The sequence below is a fragment of the Heterocephalus glaber genome, unplaced genomic scaffold (assembly GCF_053883595.1).
Source record: "Heterocephalus glaber isolate CG9 unplaced genomic scaffold, H.glaber_assembly_v1.0 deba00001608, whole genome shotgun sequence".
Lineage (NCBI taxonomy): Eukaryota > Metazoa > Chordata > Mammalia > Rodentia > Bathyergidae > Heterocephalus > Heterocephalus glaber.
In genome coordinates this window covers 5,262,783-5,270,232 of record NW_028258379.1, presented here as the reverse complement: position 1 = coordinate 5,270,232, position 7,450 = coordinate 5,262,783, and the positions used below count along the sequence as shown (strand labels likewise).

Genomic DNA, 7,450 nt, shown 5'->3' with positions numbered 1-7,450 from the left:
AACAGCTTGACTAAGATGTGCCTTGATATAGCTTTGTTTATACTTATCATGCTTGACATTTTCAGAATTTATTAAATTGTGTGAGTGACATCTGCCATTAGTTTTGGCAACTTGTTAGTTATCATTTCTTCAAGCCCATTATCTCTCCATTTTTATTCTGGGAGCCCCAATTATATACATGATAGATCTTTTGACTGTATATCACAGGTCTCCAATGTGATTTTATTTTTCGGTACCAGGATTGAACTCAGGACCTTGAGCTTTCGAGGCAGGTGCGGCACCACTGAGCTAAATCCTTGGCCCTCCAGTGTGATTTTTTTTAATTCATTTTTTTGAGTCTATGCTTTGGTTTGGGTAATTTATTTTCACTTGACTTTAAGTTCACCAATCTCTGTGAGTATAATTCTTTTTTTTTTTTTTTTTCCTGAGACAGGGTCTCACTATGTAGTTCAGGCTGGCCTTGAATTCATTGTGTAGCCTAGGCTGGCCTCAAACTCAAGGCAGTCATCCTGCCTCAGCCTCTTGAGTGCAGGGACTACAGGTATGCACCACCATGCCCAGCCTGGCTGTAATTCTAAGAGGAGGACTTAGAAATAGGACTGAATGGGCCGGGGATTTAGCTCAGTGCTTCCGCCGCCTGCCTCACAAGTGCAAGGACCCAAGTTCAATCCGTGGTACCAAAAAAAAAAAGAAATAGGACTGAAATTGTAAAGTAACTTTACAATAGAGAGAAATGACCACCCTCTAGCAATTGGTATTCAAAGCAAGATCCAAACATATAATTAGCCACTTATTTATCCAGGCTGCTTGTATATAAAAATGCCAAGTTTTTACATACATTATTCTTTATTACTTTATAGTTACTTCCAATTCCTTTCTTAATCCCAATTAAAGGGTCCCATTTGGGAGCTATAGTGGAAGTACTTTAGTCCATGTGTAATGTCCTAATTATCATAATTATCATAATATTACGTTAAATCCCCCCATATATTTTTTTTCATGCTGGTCAGAGCAAGTTTTGTGTATATTTTATATATATATAATCAGTAAGAAGTGTATTGTATTCAATTTAGAATATTTCGCTTTCCATTGATCTTTCAAAGTGTTTTCCAGATATTAACAGTGCTTACTCAGAACTGTGTAGAAGTTTACAGGCAGTACCATATTTTCCCAGAAACTCTTCAAGGCACTGGTGATTTTAATTCCAAAATAAAATAATTTTAATCATCATTGGAATCTAAGTAACAGTGGGTTTTCAAGAGCTAAAAATCAGATCTCAAGTTTTGGTGGTTTTTTGGAAAAAAGATATTTTTGTTGCTTTGTATTCATCTAGGAGATAATTGATATATATTGAATTGGTTCTCTCTCTCTCTCTCTCTCTCTCCTTTTTTTGAGATAGGCTCTTCCTATGTACTTCAGACTGGTCTCAAACTCATGGCAACCTTCTTGCCTCAACCTCTCGAGTGCTGGGATTATAGGTATGTGCCACCATGCCCAATTTAGTTCTCTTGTTAAAATAGGATGGCCAGGTGTGGTGGCACACGCGTGTAATCCCCTCTCAGGAGGCGGAGACAGAAAGTTTGCTGTGAGTTCAAGGCCAGCCTGGGCTACATAGTGAGTTCCAGCCCCAACTACAATAGAGAGGATAAAAGTGTTATCAGCTATTTAGGTGCATACATTCACTGCTGACCACATCAAAGGAGATAATTTATTTCATTAAAAAGGAGAAAGGGTTTACTCAAAGCTAGCTCGGAGGACATAGAGTTGTCCATTTGTCTCTGATCATCGTCTTTGTTTCCCCATGTACAAGTGTACAGGAGTCTTTCATAGTAAGGAGCAGAGGGGTGGGGAGCGCAGAGAGACAATGCAAATCTCCACAGGTGCTTTTCTGCTTCCAGCATCTTCAGCTCATTCTCCCCTTTCTTCAGGAAAGGAAACTGGGCACAGCCTCCTGGAGCCAGGCCAGCATCTGCATATCCTGTCACTGCTTTGGGGCTGAGGAGAGAAGGGATTATTGGTTATGTGCTCAGCAAGAGGAAGTTTAAAGAAGTTGTTTTTTCTAAAAGAAAAAAATCTAACTTTAGAAAATAAGTACATGTTTGTAGTACATGCATTTTACAGTCCTCATGGGAAGCTGGTACATGTATGTAATACAGCTTGTTTCTTTTAGTAATACCCTTCCCTCCCCTTCCCTCCTTCCTCCTCTAGTTCCCCTTCCCCCCTTTCATTCTTGTTGATTTTTTTTTTCTTTTTTGGTATTGGGGATGGAGCTTTGGACCTTGCACTTTCAAGGCAGGTGGCAGAACCACTGAGCTAAATCCCCGGCCCCTTGTTGATATTATTAATCTTAGTTCGTGTTTATGGCATATACTGTCTGCATTCCTTGAGGTCATTAGAACTTTGTCCATGGCATGTCTTCACTCTGCCTATTCCCATGCCCTCCCCTTCATTCCTCACCCTTGGTCCCCTGAACCCCTTCCCATCTGCAAGAGAGCCATCCCCTTGTCTTCTTCTAGCCTTCCTTTATTTTTTCTTAGTTTGTACTTTCCCTTAGACAGATGAGAGATGCCATATGGTATGCAAGTGTGTATATCTGATTTATTTCACTCAACCTTGTATTTTTCAGGTGCATCATCAGTGGAGCAGAATAGGAGATACAGAAACCTCCCCAGACACATTCAGCTCTTTGGTCTTTGACAAAAGCATATGTTGGAGGAAAGATGGCTTACTCAACAAGTGGTGCCGTGAAGACTGGTTGTTTGCAGAAAATCTAGCTTTTAAAGTTTTATTTTTCAGTGCTGGTTAAGCAGTACTCGGTGACTGACTGGAAGGCTTTCTGCTTGGAGGTCTCTGTGATAGTGAAGAGAAGGTAGAGGGGAGATAGGACTGTGAAAGAGCTGAGAATTGAGATGGTGGTTAGTGTGAATATTGGGGTTTTACATTTCTGGTGTGGGGCAATTCCTTCTGATGACAAAATTCAAGGTTGTTTTCAGACGTGAGTGTAGGTGAAGTAGGGTAGTCATACCAGGTCTCAAAAAAGTTCAGGGCCGGGGATTTAGCTCAGTGGTTTCACCGCCTGCTGCGTAAGCGCAAAGACCCGATTTCAATCCCCGGTACCAAAAAACAAACAAACGAACAAAAAAAGTACTCCAGGTTATAACATTTGTTGCTTTTTGTGACATAAATACCACACCAAGGCCAATTCTGAGGTACCAGCAAGTGTCATTATGTGTAGAATTAGAAAAGAGACATGGAAAATCAGCTCCCAGAAACTGAAATGAGAGAGCTTGAAGAAGGTACTGCTGAGTGCTATGGTTTAGATAAATGTCCTCCAAAAGCCCATGTGCTAAGGGCTTGGTCCCTAGCCTGTGGCACTATTGGGAGGTGGTAGAGGCTCTAGCGGTGGGGCTGAGTGGAAGGAAGTTGCATTATTTGGGATTGTGCCCATGACAGGGATGTTGAGACCCCACGTCCTCTTCTTGCTTTGCCTCCCGGCTGTTATGAGGCGAGCACTTTGCTTGCCGTGGACTCTCACCATGACGTACTTCCTCTAAACAGGCCCCCTAAACAGTAGGGCCAACCAACCATGGACTGAAACTTCTGAAACGGAGTCAAAATAAACCTTTCCTCCTTATAAGTTGTTTATTTCAGGCTTTTGTCACAGTAACAGAAAGGTGACACACTGAATATAGGCAAAGGTCATTAGAAATTTTTTTTTTTTTGGTACCAGGGATCAAACTCAGGACCTTGCACTTGCGAGGCAGGTGCCGGAACCACTGAGCTAAATCCCTGGCCCCTAGAAATTTTGTTTTTAGATGAGTCCCACTGGGCCAGGGATTTAGTTCAGTGGTTTCGCTGCTTGCCTTGCAAGCACAAGGACCCGAGTTCCATCCCCAGTACCAAAAAAAAAAAATTACCTTAGATGAGTCCCACTATGTTGCCCAGACTAGCCTCGAACTCACGATCCTTTTGGCTCAGCCTCCCAAGTAGCTGGACTTAGAGGCATGTGCCATTGTAGCCACCACTGAAATTCAATAAGCATGTGAATCACAAAGCTATATTCTTGGAAGCATTATATAGAATTTTGTCAGGAGTTGATACGAGAATACGAACTGTGTCCCCAGACCTTCATTAAGTGAAGGAAAGGTAGAGAGTGCTGAGTACGTAGGAGTCCTGAAGAAGTGAGGATTTTATAGAAGCCTGTTGGGAAAAATATTGTCAAGGAAGTTGTGGACGTATTCTTCTTCTTTTTTTTTTTTTGTACCGGGGATTGAACTTGGGTCCTTGCACTTGCGAGGCAGACATTGGAACCACTGAGCTAAATCCCTGGCCCTGTGTATGTAATCTTTACATATCTTCAACAATAACAGCTTGCTTATGCAATCTGTATATAAAAAGAAGGCTATATATCCAATTTATATGTGGGGTTCCATTTATAAATATTAGTTTAGTAGTCAAAGGTAGTTTGAAGGTAGCTGGACATGGCACACACCTGTTGTCCCAGCTGCTAAAGAGGCTGAAAGTGTCTAGGAATTCAAGGCCAGTCTGGGCAACATACTGATACTATCTTTAAAAAGCAGCAACAAGGGCTGGGGATTTAGCTCAGTGGTTTCGCCACCTGCTGCACAAGTGCAAGGACCCGAGTTTGATCCCCGGTACCAAAAAAAAAAAGCAGGAACAGAAACAACAAAAAAGTAGTTTATATTATTTCCCTTCTTAATTTGCCTCTTTTGAATAATAAAAAGATTAAATCTTCATAATTCACAGTAATATCTTCCATTTTCCCCACTTTTCTCACTGTCTCCCACGTCCTAAAACCTTTTTCTCTCCCTTTTCCCTTACTCTCAATTCTTTCCAAAACCTCTTCCAGGATGCAGTCTTGGTACCTTAAGGTGACTGTCTCCTGATACTGGCTTGACCCATCTCCTTCCAGCCTGACTTTTCCTCGAATCCTTTCTGCTTAGCTATACATTCTCTTATTCTTCCATTCCCACCTTCATCCTTGTACCTGTTTTTGGTTTTTTCTCCAAAAAGCAGTTTTTGTCTTTGTTTTGTTTTTTTTTTTTTTTTGAGACAGCTATGTCTTCCAGGCTGGCCTTGAACTCACTATGCAGCTGTTACAGTTTATGTCTAGATGTCCCCCAAACCCTCATGTGCTCATAGATGGGGTTTTGGGGAGGTGACTAGACCATGGGGGTGTGATAGTCATTTGTGGTTTAGTCCATTGATGAGTTTATAGCTAAATGTGATGTTGGGAGGTGAAGTCTACCCGAAGAGGTGTCACTGGGAGAGTAGCCTAGAAGAGTTTATCTCCTTCCCTTTTCCCTTGATTATGTTCTCTGCTTCCTGCTGCCATGCCATGAGCCTTTTCTCCTCTGTGATGCCCCTCTCCCATGCTGCCCTGCCTTAGAGCCGGCTGACTATGGACTGAAACCTCCACTCCTGTGAGCCATAATAAATCTTTCCTCCTTAGAGTTTTGAGTGTCCTGTGTGACTCAGCAATGAGAAAGTAACTAAGTCAGCAACCAGTCCATGTTGAACTCTCAGTGATGCTCCTGCTACAGCCTCCTGAGTGCTAGGGTTATAGATGTGTGCCTTATGCCCAGCACAAAAAGCATATTTGAGCAAAGTTAAATCGGGCACTGGACTAGATCATCGTCGAGGTTAACAGAGGTGAATGATTCAGGACTCTCCCCTAAAGTTGCTCACAAACTATTAAAATAGTTAGACAACATGAGCAAAACTCACTCTCCTGAGCTAAAAATATTTGTAGACAAGAAGCTATCATTGAAATTAAATGTGGCAGACATGTCCAAGGCGTGTTGCAGGGGTTCTATCCCTTTACGATGGATCAGTGTGCAGAGATGGCAACTAGGAAGCAAGTGAACAATATTGGAATGGTAATACAAAGAAACAGTATCATGTTGGGAGCCTTGAGACAAGTTTAAATAATGGGTGTGTAGCAGAGAAATCTGTCACTGGACAGGATCCAGTGAGGTCCTCAAAGCAGAGATTGTGAACCTTGACTCACCTGGGACAGATGGCAATTTCACTGACTTCCATCACAAAAAAAAAAAAAAAAATTCAGAATGCATCAATAAAAGGGATAAAGAGCCTTAGGTGGAATTTTAAAAGTACACATTTGGGGCCTGGGATTTAGCTCAGTGGTTCTGCTGTCTGCCTTGCAAGTGCAAGGTCCCGAGTTTGATCCCTGATACCAAAAAAGTACACTTTCAAAGAAATAGTGATAGCCCTCAAAAGGGAGAAAGGAGACTTGTGGCCTAGAGCTAGATATATTTATTTAGATTTGAGGGTGTCCCTAGGATGGGTTATCTAGGATGTGTATTTTAGTGTCTGTTAGGTTTGCCCACTGGTGGGCTATATTAAATGCAAACCAACAGACCCAAGTCTGATGGCGCATACCTGTAATCCTGGTACTTGGGAGGCTGAGGCAGTTGGATTGCTCCAAGTTTGAGGCTACCCTGGGCTACATAGTGAGTGCAAGGCCAGCCTGAACTACACAGGAAGACCCTGTCTCAAAAAAAAAAGAATGCAGACCATTTATGTGTGTTTGAAGCTGAGATGTCCTGCTCTCTTCATAGTTGGCTTCCTGAGGATGGGGTTGGTAGGTGGAGGCACAATTTACAGGTGAAAGACACAGGCTCACAGCCTGGTTTACAGGTTTTGAAAAAAGTCATTAATTTTATTAGTACACTTTATAATGTATGACATTTACATTCATCTTAAGGAGTAGCTACATGCACATAACATATCTCGATTTTTAAACATTTGCTTTCCCATCCCCACCTACCTCCCTCCATCTCTAGATTCCCTTTCTATTATTACTTTAGTTCATATTTATGACATATAATGTTTATATCCATTGTGGGAATTAGGTACATGTACATGACACATCTTAAATCTTTTTATATCCCGTTTCCCTCTCCCTCTCACCTTGCCTGTAGACTTTTGGACCCCCTTCCTGTTTGCAAAAGACCTATCCCACTGTTTCCTCTATCAACCCTTTATTTTACTCTTTATTTACACTTTGTCTTACTCAAATGAGAGATCTTATATGGTATTTAAGCTTGTATGTCTGATTTATTTCACTTAACATTATATTTTCCAGGTAAGTCCATTTTCCTACAAATGTCTTGAATTTATCCTTTATAGACAAGTAGTATCCCATTGTGTATAGATGCCACATTTTCTTCATCCATTTTTCTGTTTATGGACACATGGACTACTACCAGGATTTGACTATTATGAATTGTAGTGCTATAAACGCTGGCATGCATGTATTGCTATATACTATGATGTCTTTACTCTTTGGGGAAGATACTTAGAAGGGAAACAGCTGGATCAAATGGAATTTCTAATTTTAGTTCTTGGAGAAATATTCATACTAATTTATAGAATGGTTGTACTGATCTACATTCCTACCAACAAT

The 7,450-nt window shown here is 41.2% G+C and overlaps 1 pseudogene; it reads left to right on the top strand.

The window, feature by feature from the left end:
* Window positions 1-2,330: 2,330 nt before the first annotated feature.
* Window positions 2,331-7,450, top strand: LOC147822743 (small nuclear ribonucleoprotein G pseudogene; annotated as a pseudogene).